We start from the raw sequence: 19,946 nt of genomic DNA, 5'->3' as shown, positions 1-19,946 counted from the left end.
CAGACATCATGTTTCAGATGCAGAAACACGATAAACAACTTTCGTTTATGCCGCACAACTCCTTCTTGACGCTGCGATTTTTTTTCCCGACAGTGTATAAACATTTTTGGTAAAGTTTTCTTCTGGGGCCTTCCCCTTTTATGATATTTCATTCTGAATACTGCGGCTGTAGGTAACCCTTCGCTTATTTTATGCCTGCTAACTTCAGGATACCAAAATATGTATTCCAGTCCCCCAGCGAACATAGATTTGTCTTCTTCTCATAACTACAGATTGAAAGGAGCAATCTGCATTTTCTTTGAAGAAACTTTTAATAGCCTGCTCCACATTCGCTAGTACGTTTTCCTGATGACCATTTTAAACATTTAGGGCTGTCATCTTCTGATCTTAAAAAAACTTCTTTTTACACGTCCAGCGTGTGTGATACAGTCGTAATGTAACAGGACGTTCAACAACAACTTTTTGAACATCAGAAGATGGCAGTCTTAACTGTTGAAACCGGTCATCAGGGATAAATGGTACTGATGTGATTTTAACTATTAAGAGTTTCTTCGTTGAGTCTGTCTTCTCAGACAAGTAGTACGATCGTATTTCCATGAGTATTTCTACATGTTTTTCGGAGCTCTAATTGATCTTCAGAGAACTCGGCTTCCGTCGCACCTTCCATTTTTCTGAAAGTAAATGCCGGCCGGAGTGGCCGAGCGGTTCTAGGGGCTACGGTCGCAGATTCGAATCCTGCCTCGGGCATGGATGTGTGTGATGTCCTTAGGTTAGTTAGGATTAAGTAGTTCTAAGTTATAGGGATCTGATGACCTCAGAAGTTAAGTCCCATAGTGCTCAGAGCCATTTGAACCATTTTCTGAAAGCAAATATTCTTCAACTACGATTTAGTGAACTGTTGTCTGCGTGGTTTTTCACACCAGTAAGCCCATCCTTTCTTTGGTAGGGAAATCATAATATTCATGTTGAAGACTCATTGTACTGGAGCAAGCAATAAAGGAAGAAAAATATGAAACGCTCAGAGATGGCAAATGATTTGAAAAATTAGATGGCTGTTACGGATAGTGTCTCAAAAATAGCTATAAATGAACAAAATAAAAAATGGTAATGTAACGTATCAAAATTAAATCAGGCGTTACTGAGATAATTAGATATCGAAATGAGCCTCTAAAAGTTGTTGTTGTTGTTGTGGTCTTTAGTCCTGAGACTGGTTTGATGCAGCTCTCCATGCTACTCTATCCTGTGCAAGCTTCTTCATCTCCCAGTACCTACTGCAACCTACATCCTTCTGAATCTGGTTAGTGTATTCATCTCTTGGTCTCCCTCTACGATTTTTACTCTCCACGGTGCCCTCCAATGCTAAATTTGTGATCCCTCGATGCCTCAAAACATGTCCTACCAACCGGTCCCTTCTTCTAGTCAAGTTGTGCCACAAACTTCTCTTCTCCACAATCCTATTCAATACCTCCTCATTAGTTACGTGATCTACCCACCTTATCTTCAGCATTCTTCTGTAGCACCACATTTCGAAAGCTTCTATTCTCTTCTTGTCCAAACTAGTTATCGTCCATGTTTCACTTCCATACATGGCTACATTCCATACAAATACTTTCAGAAACGACTTCCTGACACTTAAATCTATACTCGATGTTAACAAATTTCTCTTCTTGAGAAACGCTTTCCTTGCCATTGCCAGTCTACATTTTATATCCTCTCTACTTCGACCATCATCGGTTATTTTACTCCCTAAATAGCAAAACTCCTTTACTACTTTAAGTGTCTCATTTCCTAATCTAATTCCCTCAGCATCACCCGACTTAATTAGACTACATTCCATTATACTCGTTTTGCTTTTGTTGATGTTCATCTTATAGCCTCCTTTCAAGACACTGTCCATTCCGTTCAACTGCCCTTCCAAGTCCTTTGCTGTCTCTGACATAATTACAATGTCATCGGCGAACCTCAAAGCTTTTACTTCTTCTCCATGAATTTTAATACCTACTCCGAATTTTTCTTTTGTTTCCTTTACTGCTTGCTCAATATACAGATTGAATAACATCGGGGAAAGGCTACAACCCTGTCTCACTCCTTTCCCAACCACTGCTTCCCTTTCATGCCCCTCGACTCTTATAACTGCCATCTGCTTTCTGTACAAATTGTAAATAGCCTTTCGCTCTCCCTGTATTTTACCCCTGCCACCTTCAGAATTTGAAAGAGAGTATTCCAGTTAACATTGTCAAAAGCTTTCTCTAAGTCTACAAATGCTATAAACGTAAGTTTGCCTTTTCTTAATCTTTCTTCTAAGATAAGTCGTAAGGTCAGTATTGCCTCACGTGTTCCAACATTTCTACGGAATCCAAACTGATCTTCCCCGAGGTCGGCTTCTACCAGTTTTTCCATTCGTCTGTAAAGAATTCGCGTTAGTATTTTGCAGCTGTGACTTATTAAACTGATAGTTCGGTAATTTTCACATCTATCAACACCTGCTTTCTTTGGGATTGGAATTATTATATTCTTCTTGAAGTCCGAGGGTATTTCGCCTGTCTCATAAATCGTGCTCACCAGATGGTAGAGTTTTGTCATGACGGGCTCTCCCGAGGCCATCAGTAGTTCTAACGGAATGTTGTCTACTCCCGGGGCCTTGTTTCGACTCAGGTCTTTCAGTGCTCTGTCAAACTCTTCACGCAGTATCTTATCTCCCATTTCGTCTTCATCTACATCCTCTTCCATTTCCATAATATTGTCCTCAAGTACATCACCCTTGTATAAACCCTCTATACACTCCTTCCACCTTTCTGCCTTCCCTTCTTTGCTTAGAACTGGGTTGCCATCTGAGCTCTTGATATTCATACAAGTGGTTCTCTTCTCTCCAAAGGTCTCTTTAATTTTCCTGTAGGCAGTATCTATCTTACCCCTAGTGAGACAAGCCTCTACATCCTTACATTTGTCCTCTAACCATCCCTGCTTAGCCATTTTGCACTTCCTGTCGATATCATTTTTGAGACGTTTGTATTCCTTTTTGCTTGCTTCATTTACTGCATTTTTATATTTTCTCCTTTCATCAATTAAATTCAATATTTCTTCTGTTACCCAAGGATTTCTATTAGCCCTCGTCTTTTTACCTACTTGATCCTCTGCTGCCTTCTATACTTCATCCCTCAGAGCTACCCATTCCTCTAAAAGTAGAAAATGTTATTTGGCCAGAAAAGTAACTGACGATGGACAAAGCACGGAGAACATAAAATGTAGTCTGGCAGTAGGAAGAAGTTAAACAAACGGACCGAACAGACGGGGTGCAACGGGACCGACCGGCCGCCATGTCGTCCTCACCCTTAGGCGCTCACCGGATGTGGAGGGGCATGTGGTCAGCACACCACTCTCCCGGCCGTTGTTAGTTTTCGTGACCAGTGTCACTACATCTCAACCATGTAGCTCCTCAATTGGCCCCACAAGTGCCGAGTGCTCCTCATTTGCCAACAGCACGCGGCAACGCCAGACGATGACCCATCCACGTGTTAGCCAAGCCCGACAGCACTTCGGTGATCTGATGGGAACCGGTAGTACCACTGCAGCAACGCCGTTGGCAATAGGAGGGAATGCGTTCCTGAAAAAGAGGAAAATTTTTAACATCGGTTATAGATTTATCCACTTTGCGCGTTGGCCATTTCCCGTAGCATCATGTCACAAATTTAAGTATAGAAGTGGAACACAGACAAGAGACTAAAATCTGTTTAAATGTGGTGTTCCAGAAAACGCTGAAGACATGACGGGTAGATGGGATGACTAATGAAGAAGTGCTGAAACGAACTGGGAGAAGGGAATTTTGTTGCATAAAGTAAATAATTGACGGGATCAGTTCACATGATATCCTGAGCCACGAAGGAAAAGTCAGTACAGTAAGGGAAGGAGTCAAGTGTTTGTATGGGGTCCGCGGAAGGGGGAGGGTAATTTGAGACGAAGTCCTTCTTTGCTCAAGATAGGCTGGCGAATAGAGCTGCATCATAGCAGTCTTTAGACTGCGGGCCACAAAAAGAAATGTTCAAATGTGTGTGAATTCCTAAGGGACCAAACTGCTGAGGTCATCGGTCCCTAGACTTACACACTACTTGAACTAACTTATGCTAAGAACAACACACACACCCATGCCCGAGGGAGGAGCCGAGCCTCCGGCGGGAGGCGCCACGCAATCCGTGACATGACGCCCCAGACCGCGCTGCCTCTCCGCACAGCTCGCAAAAACAGCAGCAGCGACAAAAGACGTACAAATGTTGGAGGACTTCTGTTAGATCACTAGGTTTTGCTTAGATCAGATGATATACGACAAGACGTTGCCAACATCTAATGTGAAAACATTGATCACTAAAACCTATACGCCGGCCGGTGTGGCCGAGCGGTTCTGGGCACTACAGTCTGGAACCGCGCGACCGCTACGGTCGCAGGTTCGAATCCTGCCTCGGGCATGGATGTGTGTGAGGTCCTTAGGTTAGTTAGGTTTAAGTAGTTCTAAGTTTTAGGGGACTGATGACCTCAGAAGTTAAGTCCCATAGTGCTCAGAGCCAGCCAGACTTCCTATACAAGGGATGTACCAAGTGCCATGGAATGAGGCACACAGGTGGATCAGGGTTTTCTAGATTCACCAAAACGCAATTTGACAGTCTGACAGGGAAAGAACAAATGAACTGATTAGACGTGAAGATATTAAGCTGCTTCATAGCACTTTTGTTTTGCGTGTTGGTATACCGGTTGCTTTTGGATGTATTTATCGACTGACAATTTTTATTTACAGTTCATTGCTGATACCTGAGTTTATGTATTGGCTTTTATCATTTGGAATTAGTGACTGTAGCTGTGGACGCTAGAAAATAGAGCGTCAATAGGAAAAATCGGAACATTTCCGACATGTTCTCGTGACTGAGTTCACTAGAGGAATGACGACAGAAGAGGCATACAGAAACATTTGCAGTGCATGGAGCTAAAAAGTCGTATGACAGAGCACTGCAAGAAATTGGTTTTCTCGTTTCAAGGACGACCATTTTGACGCTAGTGAATCTCCACGTTCAGGATGAAGAGGAAACATGATGAACTGTGTATCTTCCCCAGCGGTGGCAGACCGTTGTAAACATTGAAGGAGAATGTGTTACTGATGACTCAAGTTCCTGTTATCTGTATCTGTGGTGTTTATCAAAATCATGATAAAACGTTAGGAGCTTATTTAATAACCTAATATTTCGTCTGTGAGTGTATGCTTGCTTTCACTGGTCCGTCACATAAACAGCCTGGTAGCGAGGATACGCTCCATTTGGTCCACCATGTGATGAGCCACGGCTCTAAAGAATGACAGGTGCGAGAAAATAGAAATTTGATGTAAGTACGTACTGAAAATTGGTATCAAAAGCAAGCAATTAGGGTGGGGAGAATGGTGATTGACTTGCTCTTCGAAATGCTTACCTAGCAGTAAATGCTTTCTGCCAAAAATCAGCTCTCACTCTGGCAGGTGTGACAACGTAGTAACTGACAGTGACGTTGGATCTCGATTCTGCCAACAAAGATTAACATCATTTCTGTTTCAGCGCTAGTTGTCAGATTTGATTGTGCAGACATACAAAGGGAGATATGTGTTGTTTATCGTAAGTCGCTAGGTAAGCCTAGAGTACCAAGTAATAGAGAAAGGATGTCTTTCCCATTTATTTGTTTGTGCAGACATACAAAGGAAGATATGTGTTGTTTATCGTAACTCGCTAGGCAAGCCTAGAGCACCAAGTAATAGAAAAAGGATGTCTTTCCCGTTTTTGGGATGAGTCTTCAGATGGTTGAACATAATTACAGGTCTGCATCGTAGACGTCTATCTCTTGTGAAATTGTGGGACGTATGTTAAACTTACTCTTTATGACCATTTTTGAGAACGAAAATGCCATCTAAAAATCAGGATAGATTCAGCAAACAGGGATCTTGCGATGCAAAGCTCACTTTGTTCGTCCATGAGATGCAGAGCGCCATAAGCAGTGGGATCCAGACTGCTGTGTTCCTTGATTTTCGAATGACATTCCACACAATTTCGCATTGTTGTTTGGAAACAAAATACGGTGATTTATGTTTTGTTCTTAACTGGAGAAATTTCGGGAGTACACCAAGAGTGGGTACTGAGCCGTTACTGTTTATAATATATATAAATGATGTAGTACTGCACGTCACCCTCTGGAACCCTTCCCAGGCAAGATAGTAAATAACAAAGAATCCCGGTAAATTTCGTCAACGGATGGTTTGCTAAAAGCATCAGCATCACGGATGGGGCGTAATTACTAGGAAGTTTATAGTTAAGACAGGGAAAGGGCACGATAACGTTATGAAGATCTTCCTGACGTCAGTTAGGCCCTACTTAAATTTGGAAGTGGACCACTCAGTAACTTCACATGCATTGTAACTGGGAAATCACCCATCTAAAGTAAGTTAATTGTGTTTTGTTAACGTTGGATATTTTATCACGGACTAAAGTATGTACCTCCGTCCCGATTTACACCCATAAATCATGAGGCACCTCTGCTTCTGCAATTAATAACCTGAGGAATTAGTCAAAGATACAGTCCCTTAGTTCTGTGGTTAATGCCTTAAAATTAAATACCGAGAAATGTTGCATTGTACTTGGCAGCTCCTATTGGGAAAGCAAGACATATTTTTCCCGCTACATTGCACTTACATAGACGGCATTATTCAAATTATTTTCGCTGTATACAGCGTGACTGAGACCAAGTAAATGCAGTGTGACGGTGCTGGCACGAATGCAAAATTGACTGTGTTTGCTTCTTTGCTGTTATGTTTCATGAGCTGTGATATAGCTGCACTGCGAGTAAATCGGCGTTGTGAACCGGAGTTGCAAAAACATTTACTCAGCTACGTATTATGAAAAGGGTTATACAATATTTGTTTGATTTGTTGCTGTCGTCTCACGTACAGTACTTTGGAGGGGATCAGTTTACATGATTTTTATATGGTGTTGTGTGATTAGCTATTAATGAGACTCAGGTTCACAACGAATCCAAATAATAACTCAACTGCGTTCAATAATTGATCTTTCGGCGTTGAGAAATAGAATCAAGTGCCTGTCGTTACACTGTAATAACAGTAATTTTCGACACACAAGTAACGATAGTAGCCCACGATATTTAATTTTACGACAGAGTAGCGCTGTTTTAACTCGGGTATCCTGTTATTACGCTAACCGTATGTTTTGGCATAAATATCAAACTTGGTTCGTGTACTAAACACGTAAACTAAGTTGACACTTGGTGCAACCACTGATGGGAGCGATCGTAAAGGCATTTCTCGTCGCTCCCATCAGCCACCGTACCGAATGTCAGCTTAGTTATAAATGCGAAAGTTACTTTGTCTCTCACGTTTTCACTACCATACTGATGAACCTACGAGTAGTTTGACGAAGTTTGGTATGGGGATAGCCAGCCAGAACCATGAAGAAGAACATGTGGTGTTTTATATAGTAAAAAAAAAGAACAAGAAGAAAAGGAAAGACCCTTAATATGGAGGTAGGCGACGATTGGGAGAGGTCGGCAACTCCTGGTGTTCATATACAAGTATTATTGCGTGCCAGTACGAATCCAATAATAACTTAACCATGCGGTTTGCGAAGCTTTTAAAAGATTTGCTTAACTACCTGGACAAGCTAGACGGTTTTTACGGCGAAATATTGTGGAGATACAATAATTAAATCCTCTAGTAAGCCCGATAATTATATTTGAAACTATTAGAGTATACCTCGCTAACTAAAGTCTTGATTTAGCGCTTATTCTAACAGAGATCGCCGGCCGGAGTGGCCGAGCGGCTCTAGGCGCTACAGTCTGGAACCGAGCGACCGCTACTGTCGCAGGTTCGAATCCTGCCTCGAGCATGGATCTGTGTGATGTCCTTAGGTTAGTTAGGTTTAATTAGTTCTAAGTTCTAGGCGACTGATGACCTCAGAAGTTAAGTCGCATAGTGCTCAGAGCCATTTGAACCATCTAACAGAGATCGAGTAGCCAAAGCTACTCGAACGCAACAAAGCTCGGGGCAGTCTCAGATGCGCTGGAACTTAGATGCAGAACATCATTCACTTTTAAGAGCTACAGACACATTAGAACAGTCAAAAGCACGCCGCATTTTAGCCGCCGAGCGTTATGAACTTCTTACAGCTTCTGAGACCGTTGAAGACTCATAACAAGGCGTACAACAACCGACAGACGTCGTAGCTTCCAGTGTATGACGACTTGAAAGGCTTTTAATGGTGGTGCCTTTAATTATGGTGCATTAATTCATTGTTTTAATCACCGATTAGTCATCTTAGTGGAAACGGAACATTATTTATTTTGCGTATGGCAATACACATCATTTTATGCTTGTTACAAATGTTTAAACAAAGATATACATAAAAAACACAATAAAATATGCTATATAAGAAGTATAAAACCTAAAGATAACGGGCAATGCAATCAAACACAAACGCCAAGATTATATATGGTAAATACAATTGAATATAAACATCAAGACTATGTATAAAGTCTTTTTCGGCGTCCGTTGCCATCAGAAAATCACTGAACATGGCGCTGTCTGCTCTTCTGTCGCACTCTCGGATGATGTGGTGGATGGTCTGTCTGTTTTCTCCGCAGTTACAGCTGGGAGTTGGTGCTTTTCCCTATTTGTAAAGAGTATCTGCACATCTTCCGTGATTTTTACCTATTCTGTTAAAGGATGACCATATTTTACGCGGTAGTTCATATCCGCGCGGTCTCTCAGTAATGCAGGGGAGGCCTTGACAATGTTCAGGGCACACGTCTCGCCACTGTTCCCTCCAGGTCTTTATTACATTAAAGTTTATACTTTGCTATTCCTTAGCTGCTATCATTGTTGTATGCGTAGACTGAAGTCTGTTTCTTTCCACAGTTCTTGTGTTGTGTTGCCAAGACCCAATCGTCTGCGTACCCAAACTTCCTGGAAGATGTGGGTGGCATATCGGCAATATACAGACTGAACAGTAGTGGAGCCAGCACGGAGCCCTGTGGTAGGCCGTTGTTCACGATTCTTTTGATGCTTATCTGTTCTCCTGTTACTACTTGGAATGTTCTGGCAGCAAGCATGGCATCTATAAGTCTGGCGGTTCTCAGGTAAGGGGTTGTTTGCATGAATTACAATAGGCCATGTCTCCAGACAATGTCGTAGGCAGCAGACAGATCTATGTAAACAGCTGATGTTTTTAATTTCCTTTGGTACCCAGCTTCTATGTATGTAGTTAGTGACATAGCCTGGTCGGTACAGTTGCCCAGGGCGGAACCTGGCTTGCTTCAAGGGAACTGACTCCAGAATCTTGGTAGTAATGCGGTTATAGAGAAGTCTTTCCAGGAGTTTATAGACTGGGTGGTACCTCTTTGGTTCGTTACTCGGTTGGGAAATAGAAGAAAAATGTAGGCATTGTAATACTTTGAAATTGAAGGAAGAAAGAGTTGGGAGGAGTTGCTCTGGCGTCAAAATGTTACTTCAATTACTAATTGAGCTAGAGGGATCCCAATAAATTCTACTTTTGTACGAATATAATGAATCGAGCCGCTTTTTAAATATAAGTAGAAAATATAACGCATGCGTTTAAATTCTTCATAAGGAAAAATAATAGAAACACGTTCATTATATACCTATATACTGGCACTACGTACATTTATACCTACACATCCATACCACAGAATCCACAGGTATTTATAAATTACTAGCTTACTAACAATCACTCATCATAGTACAACTATTGATATGTAAGCGCTGTCGCGGATAGCAGTTATCAGTTTACAACAATGTTTGGGAACTGTCCTCTTACACACCCTCGCAGTATAAGAACCGAGGATTTCGCTGCCTAAGACCTTTTCAACATAATTTCCTTGGGCTGTTTACATGTGGTGTCCCAAACTGACCAGCAGTCTATGTAGCATCCCGTTTGCTTCACTGAGCATCCATCGATACAACTTTCTATTAGGCACTGTGATTTCAGCTAAATAAATCCATATTGGGAAGGGAAGTGGATACTTGAATGCATACTAGTACATAAGCATTTCTTATTGAAGAAGTCCAAACACACGTCGTCAGAGGATATTTTGAGTGTGACAATAAATTCCTCGCCCAAACCCCCCCCCCTCGGAATATGTCTCACATGGAAGAACAATTGGCCATAAATTTCTCTCTTCCGTTGTGGTAAGTGCTCGAAAAGTATGTGAATGGAGGTAACAAGTTGACAACGCATCCACTTTCGCCAATGAGTAAATGCGCACTTGGCAACCGCGTTGCATCTCGTCAAGTGATGGTGTAGGCATATTCTCCACAGACATAATTCTGTTTATTTTTTTTTTTTAGTCATCAGTTTTCTGAATGGTTTGATGCTGACCGCTACGAATTCCTCTCCTGTACCAACCTCTTCATCTCAGAGTAGCACTTCCATCCTCAATTATTTGCTGGATGTATTCTAATCTCTGTCCTCCTCTACACTTTTTGCCCTCTACATCCCCCTCAGTATGATGGAACTCGTTCCCTGATGTCTTATCAGATGTCATGTCATTCTGTCCCTTTTGTTTATCAGTGTTTTCTACAAATTCCTTTCCTCCCTGATTCTGTGTACAACTTCTTCATTTATAATCAGTCCACCTAATTTTCAGCAACCGATTGCAGCACCACATGTCAAATGCTTCGATTCTCTTCTGTTCCGATTTTCCCGCAGACCATGTTTCACTATTACACAATACTGCGCTCCAAACGTACATTCTCAGAATTATTTTCCTCAAATTAGACCCATGTTTGACAGTACAACCTCTGACAATAAAGTCGGGACGGTCGATGGGGCAACACTGGCGAATCACAACGCTGCACCTGCGTAGCGGCCGGTGTTGACAACTTGCCCACATTCCAGTTCAGTTGAGCATCGTGTGTGTTCCGTGTTAGACCTGTTGGACGAAGTGCTTGTTTAGTGCGTTCGTTCTAAACTGTGAACAGGACAACGAAAACCCAAGGGATCAATTTAAATTTTTGTTTTAAGCTTGGCTAGACCCCGAAAGAAATGCATGCAGTACTCGTACGTGTTTATGGGGATCAAGCACTGTCCATGAAGTGTGTGTACGAATGGCTCGCCCGGTTCGAGAAGGCCGGGAAAGTGTTTCGGACAATACCAGTAGTGAACGGCAGGCGACCGCCATGTTTGACGAAAACATTGAGAAAGTGAGGACATCAATTACGAATGACTGTTGATTATCTGTGTGCATGATATAGGATGAACTGCAGATGAACCATGAATCGGTGCGACTAATCCTTACCGGGAGTTAGGGAAGAGGAAAACGTGAAGTCGTCTTGTGCCACATCACTTGACTGACGATCAGAAACAGGCATGTTCAGAGGCTTCACAGGATTCTGTCGAAACAATGGATGCGACCCCAAACTTCTTGAACCGTGTTGTCACTGATGATGAAACCTGGTGTCTCTGGTAAGATCCTGAAATGAAACGGCGAAGCACGGAATAGAGTTCTCCGACTGCACCTCGTCGGAGAAAGGTCAGATCGGAAAAATCGCGCATCAGAAAGATGCTCATCACCTTTTCCGATAGTCAAGGCATTACCCACAAGGAATTTCCACCTGAGGGAACGACGTTGAATGCTGCATGGTACGTTGAAATTTTGAGCCGTTTCGTGCAACGTCTACGCAGGTTAAGACCCCAAAAGCTCGCCCATACAAAGCCAATACCGTCAAACAGTTCCTAGCAAAAAAGAGGGTGGTGCAACTTGAACGTCCACCATACTCGCCTGATCTCATTTCTCCAGACTTCTTCCTATTCCCTCAACTCGCTTTGGAAGGAAAGAGATTCGACGATATTCCTGACATCCAACGAAACGTGACGCAACTTTTGAAGACCATCCCAAAGGAAGACATCGTGAAAAGTTTCCAGGACATGTATTGCAGAGCTCAGCGGTGCGTAGTTATGGGAGGTGACTGTTTCGAAGGTCAGCAAGGTAACTGTAGTTCACAATTCATCTACGTTAATGTTACAGGGCTATTTACCGAACTTTATTGCCAGACGTTGTAGTAGACTTCTCTTGGCCAGGACTGCACTTTTTGCCAGTGCTAGTCTGCGTTTGATGTCCTTTTTGCTACATCTGTCACTGGTTATTAACTTCGTGACTATCAATCCTGATGTTGAGTTTCTCGCTTTTCTCGTTTCTCCTCTTCTCGTTATTTTCGTCTTTCCTCGATGTACTCTCAATCCTTACTATACAGGGTGATCCACGAAAATATGCAAATATTTTAATATGTTATCCTAGAAGTAAAACGAAAGAAAAAGTTCATTTAAACATAGGTTCGCAAATGTTAAGTTATGGAGCTGCAGCTAATAAAAATTTTGCCTGAAATGTAGCAACTTCGCTAAAATGGGATATATTTTATTAGATTCACCACATCAATAACAATAAAATAAATGGAAGTTATGCTTTACTTTAACATCGTGCAGTTTTGCGATGGTTTCATATTGGCGAAGTTGTTAAATTTCAGGTAAAATCTTTTATTAACCGTAACTCCGTATCCAGAAATTTGCGGACCTATGTTTATATGAACTATTTCTTTTAGTTTTGCTTGTAGAAAATATTAGCATATCTTCGTGAAACGAGCTGTATACTCATTAGACTGTTCGTTCCAAGCAGCAGACCCTGTAATTCTTCTTCACTATCATTGATATCCTTTCACTTTGAATTGTAATTCAATTTCTAAACCTATATTTTATTTCCATCATCGCCGGCCTATGTGGCCGAGCGGTTCTAGGCGCTACAGTCTGGAACCGCGCGACTGCTACGGCTGCAGGTTCGACCCCTGCCTCGGACATGGATGTGTGTGATGTCCTTAGGTTAGTTAGGATTAAGTAGTTCTAAGTTCTAGGGGACTGATGACCTCTGGAGTTAAGTCCCATACTGCTCATGGCCATTTGAACCATTTATTTCCATCATCGCTTCTTCGATGTACAGATTGAACAACAGGGGCGACAGACTACACTCCTGTTTTACACCCTCTTTAACCAGAGCACTTCGTTCCTGGTCGTCCACTCTTATTATTCTCTATTGGCTCTTGTACATATTGCATATTGCCAGTCTCTCCCAGTAGCTTATTCCTATTTTTGCCAGAATTTTTAACATCTTGCACCATTTTAATTCTCGAACCAGATTGACATATTCTACGAACGTGTCTTGATTTTTCTTTTGTCTGCAACGTCAGAATTGCCTCTCTGGTGCCTTTACCTTTCCTAAAGCCAAACTGATGGTCGTCTAACACATCCTCAGTTTTCTTTTCCATTCTTTTGTATGCTATTAGTGTCAGAATCTTGAGATGTTAAGGTGTGGGGGATAATTCTCGCACTTGTCAGCTCTTGCAGTGCCCGGAACTGTGTGGACGATAAGAGGGTCGTTCAACAAGCCATTCCCTACATTCTTTTTTTTTAAAAAAAGCCATTAATATACATAGACAAACGTCATATTTGGTACTTCACATTTGATGTCTGTTCTGTGCGTCGGTGAAGTTTCGAATCGTTATGGCTACTGGCAGACCCGTAGTACAGCGTCAAAATTTCGTCTACATACGACTCACGTTAGAAGCAGCGTGCTGTTATTGCATTATTCAGTGCAGACAGCGAAATTGTGGTGAGCATCCATAGACGTTTGTGTGCAGTGTTTAGCGATGATGCAGTTGATAGAAGTACAGTTGGGCGATGGGTACAGAAAGATACAGCCTGGAGAAATGCAGAAACAGAGCTCCAAGACCAGGGACTTTCGGGACTTAAATGTCACAACCACTATAGGAGTACAGTTGGGCAATGGGTAAAGAAATGGAGTAACAGAGCTCCATGATCAGGACGGGACGGTCGGGCGTCCTGTCACAGACAATGCTCAAGACATGATGAATCGTGTGGATGCCATTATTCGTGCCGAACGGCGCATCACAACTCTACAGTTGCCTTCACAGTCGACGGTCAGCATTGCAGATGCGTCTGCAATGATCGCGACTCTCGGATATTCAAACTCGTGCTCACGATGGATTCCACGAATGCTCACAGTGGACCACAAGATTCAGAGAAAGGCCATTTCATTTGAATTGTTGGAGCATTTTGAGACCGTCGTGGTACACACTTTGAAGATGATGATGGTGTCAGTCATGCAATGAGAACATGGGTACACGTACAGGATAAGAGCTTTTACTAGCGGGGAATACATGCTCTTCCACTACGTTGGCGTACGACCAGAGAATGTGATGGAGACTACGTAGAAAAATAGGGCATGGACAAGATATGTTGGCGTATATTGTCGCCGAATTCTGACTCTTATTAATAAATATGTTCTGAGAAAAAAGACTAGGACATTACTTATTGAACGACCCTCTTAATTTTATCCAAAGGACGGATGGTATGTTGCCAGACTCATACGTTCTACAAATAAACGTCATTTTGTTGTCACTTTCCCTAACGATTTTAGAAAATCTAATGGAATGTTATCTATCTTTTCTGCCTTATTTGGTCTTAAGTCCTCCAAAGCTCTCTTAAATTCTGACTGTAGTACTGGATTCCCTATCTCTTCTAAATCAACTTCTGTTTCTTGTTCTACCACATCAGACAAATCTTCCCCCTGCAGAGGCCTTCAGTATACTCTTTTCGATCCTCTCTCTCCTCTGCATTTAACAGCGGAATTCTCGTGCACTGTTAATGTTACCACCCGTCACTTAATTTCATCAAAGGTATTTTTGACATTCATGCATGCAGTCAGACCTTCCGTCATTTCTTTTTCGATTTCTTCACGTTTTTCATGCAGCCATTTCGTCTTAGCTTCCCTGCACTTAGTGTTTATTCCATTCCTCAGCAACTTGTATTTCTCTAGTTCTGAATTTCCATTAACGTTCTTGCACATCGTTCTTTCATCCATTAACTGAAGTATATCTTCTGTTCTCCATGTTTTCTCGCAGTTACCTTCGTTGTACCTATGTTTTTTTCTTTCTAACTTCTATAATGGCCTTTTTTAGAGGTATCCATTCCTCTTCAACTGTAGTGTGAACTGCGCTATTTTTTATTGCCGCATCTAAGCCTTAGCGAACTTCAAACGTAACTCTTTAATCGTTAGTACTTCTGTATCCCACTTCTTTGGGTGTTGATTCTTCCTGACTGATGTCTTAAACTTCAGTCTACTCTTCAACACTACTATATTGTGATCGGAGTCTATATCTGCTCCTGGGTATGCCTTACAATCGAGTATCTGATTTCGGAATCTCTGTCTGACCACGATGTAATCTAACGGTAATCATCCCGAATCAGTCGCACTTTTCCAAGTATACCTCCTCCTCTTGTGCTTGTCACAACTCCATATTCTCCTGTAACCGTTTCTTATATTCCTTCTGCTACGACTGTAGTCCCGTCCCCCATAACTATTAGATTTTCGTCTTCCTATATGTACTGTATTACCTTTTCAGTATCCTCACATACTTTCTCCGTCTCTCCATCTTCAGCTTGCGACGTCGGCATGCATGGCTGAAATGGTTCAAATGGCTCTGAGCGCTATGGGACTTAACATCTGAGGTCATCAGTCCCCTAGAACTTAGAACTACTTAAACCTAACTAAGGTCATCACACACATCGATACCCGAGGCAGGATTCGAACCTGCGACCGTATCGGTCGCACGGTTCCAGACTGTAGCGCCTACAACCGCTCAGCCACCCCGGCCGGCGAGCATGCATGGCTAAAGTACCGTTGTCGATGTTGGTTTGCTGTAGATTCTGATAAGAACAGCTCTATCACTGAAGTGTTTACAGTAACACACTCTCTGCCCTACCTCCCTATTCATAATAATTCCTACTCCCGCTATTCCATTTTCTGCTGCTGTTGATATTACCCAATAGTCATTTGATGAGAAAGCCTTGTCTTGTTTCCATTTCACTTCACTGGCACACTTCATGTTACAGTGCCGTATGTACCAGTGGAAAACAAGTGTTGTTTACAAAAGAATGTCAACATACACGCTTTCATTGTGTTATAATATTTCCTTGACAAACAGTTCAAAATTTATAAGCGTTAAACAAAACTAGAATGTGGTAATTCGCAAAAGACTTAAATTTACCCATTTCAACTAGTTATGTGACTGCCAGCAGAACGCACCACAGACCGCGTCAACTAGCATGGACTCACTGCCAGCATAGCAAAAACAGAAAAAGAAAATAGTGATAGTAATCTCTACGTGTGTTGCCTTTGTGTTAAAAGTGAAAGCTTCAGTTCATTGTTATGTGTCTCCGGTCAAAACGCTGTGGAAAAGTTTCTGTGAGCTTACTTAGGAGTTAGGATAACCCGTGAGCCATGTTCATGTTTACGCGGCGAACGACCAAGGATTCTTTTTTTTTTTTTTCCCCATTGGCAGTAGGCACAACCTTAACGTCTGCGCTGGCTGCCTACTCCCACGGCAGGAACAACACGCCGTAAAGCAGACGGCCGTCCAGATAACGGCAGGTGTCTCCCGTACCCGGCCTCCCACGATTCCGTTTCGCGGGTAGCGGATACGGGCGGCCATCACATAAAGTCGCTCTCGTGAGCTTCCCCACTCAGGAAGCGGACGTGCCTTTCACTGCCTGCGCCTTTAACGACTATCAGTTATGTATCTGAATAGAAAGTTTTATGAGCAATAAATTCCATGCTATTGTCCCGCTGTAGCCGTAAATTATTAGCCAAACCGTGGATACCGGAATGTGGAAGTGAATGAACTTCTCAAAAACAACTTAAATGAGCTCCCGATGATTCTCAAAGTTATTTTTGCTGCCATTTTCCCACTATCGCTAATTTGGAGAGCGACTTAAATTGCTATGTCACTGTAATTAATTTTTCTTATATTATAAACCAAAGTCCTTCAAAATATTTTGCTACTATCGCAAATTTCGAGCCTGATAACCGACACAACTGGAAAAAAAATGTTCCGTGTGTCTAACTTTATTTTTAATAATCTTTGTTTAGTTTATTTACTATTTCTTACTTCCCCGTTACATTCATAATCTTCTGTGACTTATTGGAGGCAATATTGTATCAGGGAGGTTACGTTTTTTTGGGACACGAAATTCAGCAAATGCCTGGTTTAGTTCGATTTAAGAAGCAGAATGCAGAAAGTTACCTTGCTACGTTCGAATAAAAAAAAGGGGGAATCCACATTTATTTGAAAACGGAGACAGAATTAGTCCTGTTTGCAGAATATACAAGCATTCATGTGGAGCGTTAACAAAAAAAATGGTTCAAATGGCTCTGAGCACTATGGGACTTAACATCTGAGGTCATCAGTCCCCTAGAACTTAGAACTACTTAAACCTAAATAAACAAAGGCCATCACACACATCCATGCCAAAGGCAGGATTCGAACCTGCGACCGTAGAGGTCGCGTTTTTAGGTGTGCATCTTGACGAGAACTTAAACAGGAAAAACTGTATTGCAGAACTGCTAAAACGTTTAGGTTCGACTACTTTTTCAATAAGAATAACTGCAACTTTGAGGATGTAGAAGTAGGTAAGTTACATTATGCATACTTTTGTTCACTAATATCTTACAGGATAATATTTTCGGGTAACTTCTCACTTAAGAAAAAGTATTCTTTGCACAAAAGAAAGTAATTAGAAATATCTGTAGATTTCACACCTCTTTAAGCTTCTGGAAATATTAACCACAGCCTCGCAGTAAATGTATTCACTTACGAATATCAACAATCCATCTGTTAGTAGCAAAGATGTTCACAAGTACAACACCACAAGGAAAAAGTACCTGTGTTTCTCTTTAATTTTGGCACAGAAGTGGGAGGAATATGAAGTTATAAAACTCTTCAGAAGTCTGACAGATAGGAGAAACGTTTTTAAAAGTAGGTCAACTCTTTCTATACCATACGGTATTTCTTGAGTAGAGATAATTAGTAATTAAGTAAAAAGCAGTGAATGGTCAGCATGAAGCCATATAAATATTACTCTTTTATTTTTTATTTAGCTTATATAGGTGTTTTACGTGTGTTCCTGACACATCCCACATCATAATGTTAATCGTTTATTTGATCAATGGAATAGCAAACTAATCAGGCGCATTACACACATTGCACCTCTACATGTAACGTTCACTGCCATCATCGGAAACGTCTCTAATGTATATCTCCAACCATTTCAAAATTATTTACGCCTCTGTAGCTGTGCATTCAACTTGTCTGACTTCAACGTGGAGGACAAGACTTTGGTTCCCGGTGCTGTTACGGATTTTTCCATGGTAGGAATATTGAATCGGTGTGCACTCAGCCCCGAAAGATCAAGGATTTACTCGAGTGAGAAACAGCGGCTCTATGGTGTAGAAAGTCGATGACGACCAGGAAAGAGGGGTGCTGACACCGTGCCCCCACACACTGCATCCGAGTGATACCATACACTAACAGAGAATGACATGGTGGTCACACGGCTTCAGATGGTCCTCGGGCCAGATCGTGGGGGCTTGTGTTAAAGGACACAAAAGCTTTCCCATCAACTTGTTCATTCTGTTCACAAATGTTTCCTTCTGATCACGCTTTCCTTATATCAACTAAGTCTTTCTTCTGTAATTTACGTACACTGTTATTTTTAGTGACATTACAAATCGTTATAGTTCAAAGTTACAATTCATTTCGTTTCGCTTTTCCAGTTACAAAAGGTTATGGTTGAAACACAATTAATTTAGTTTCGCTTTTCCAACTACAGTAGTAGGCCAAGGACGGCGTCACTTCATTCTGCATTGTTGCCAAATTTATCGAAGATCGCTGCGATGTGTATGACAATGGCACAACAATGTCATTTTGGAAAGTTCAAACTTTGGTGGGAAAATAAGTCAATTGGGCTACCTTCACTAATGCAACAACATCATCTCCACTCCTCCTCCATCCCCCTCTCCCTGCCCCTCCCTGCCCCCTCGCCCCTCCCCAAGAAAATAGTGGGATGTTCAAATTTTGGAGGAAAAGATATCATTTGCGGTACCTCCACTAATCTAAGTCATCCAACCACCACCTGTTCCTTTTTACTGGCAGGAAAAGGACATAGCCCGTGCTGGGCTGCTGGATAATATGGATGTAAATCTTTATTTTGCATGAATTGTTTATTTAAACAATTTGAGTTGTCAAGGCAATACCTCCATCCAGTGTGTTCACCATGAGGTCCGGAGTCCAACTGACCTAGTACACAGTACAGCCACTAGAGGGCATTGTTATCCCTATGACATAATCCAAAATGGCTGTCTGGGGAAAAGTGGCGAGAAAACGGCTGAATCAGTGACCAGCTGCTGGAGAAAGGAAGGAGTGTACTTTATGTACTTCCACTGGGAAGTTACAACAATTTATTTATGAATAGACTTCATATAGTTTATTTATTTATCATGCTGACACAAAACACGCGCCCTGAAGTGCTTGGGATCTCAATAAGTAGACTACAGACCTGCAAACTGCTCGTAAATTACCGAAATAATGCACTACACTGGGGTACAGACACGCAAAAACCTTGCAAATTGTCAAAATAATGCCTGTAAAACGCTCTGCAAACACGCTCCCTAATTGTAAACTGTCGAAATAACGCATTGCGCAGCCTACAGACCTGAAAACTACTTCTAAATTACCGACATAATGCAGTACACTGATTTACAGACACGCAAGCAACTCATAAATTTTCAAAATAATGCATGTGAAACTCTCTGCAAACACGCTAACGAATTATAAACAGCCAAATTAATGCATTTTACAGCCTACAGAACTGAAAACTACTCATAAATTACCGAAATAATGCAGTACACTGTGAAATCTCGTTTCGCAGGACACAGCAGATCAGGTTGTGGAAAGGGGCGAGGTCAATTTCTGTTAGTTATACAAGAACCCATACAACTTTATTCTCCAA

The sequence above is a fragment of the Schistocerca piceifrons genome, chromosome 1 (genome assembly GCF_021461385.2).
Source record: "Schistocerca piceifrons isolate TAMUIC-IGC-003096 chromosome 1, iqSchPice1.1, whole genome shotgun sequence".
Taxonomy (NCBI): Eukaryota; Metazoa; Arthropoda; class Insecta; order Orthoptera; family Acrididae; genus Schistocerca; species Schistocerca piceifrons.
This window is presented reverse-complemented; position numbering follows the sequence as displayed.